This window comes from Pteropus alecto, unplaced genomic scaffold, assembly GCF_000325575.1.
Source record: "Pteropus alecto unplaced genomic scaffold, ASM32557v1 C17110640, whole genome shotgun sequence".
Lineage (NCBI taxonomy): Eukaryota > Metazoa > Chordata > Mammalia > Chiroptera > Pteropodidae > Pteropus > Pteropus alecto.
This window is the reverse complement of record NW_006476853.1, coordinates 1-338: the sequence shown is the minus strand read 5'-3', so window position 1 is coordinate 338 and position 338 is coordinate 1. Positions and strand designations below refer to the sequence as shown.

At 46.2% G+C, this 338-nt stretch overlaps 1 non-coding gene across 1 annotated transcript; it reads right to left on the bottom strand.

Annotated features, from left to right (window-relative positions):
• Positions 1 to 265: 265 nt before the first annotated feature.
• On the bottom strand, positions 266 to 338 carry TRNAK-CUU. The gene has a single exon. It is a non-coding gene; the product is annotated as a tRNA-Lys (tRNA).

Genomic DNA, 338 nt, shown 5'->3' with positions numbered 1-338 from the left:
CCACTGCCCTCAACAGGCCACTCACTAACAAATACTTTTGTACAACAGAAAACCTTAAACTGCGTATTAATGGGATGAAGTTGCCTTGTAGTTCCATGGTTCCCTTTTTTAGCCAGTTCAGTCTTAATACTCTTTTTGTCTTGACTCGTTTGAAAATAAGAAACTCCAGATCGAAGTCCGTTTTAATAGTCGACGAAAACTGAAGCCGATTAAACGATTACTGTTGATGGGACCCGAGATTGAACTTAAGCAAAAGGAGCCGCGCCGCCCAACGTGGGGCTCGAACCCACGACCCTGGGATTAAGAGTCCCATGCTCTACCGACTGAGCTAGCCGGGC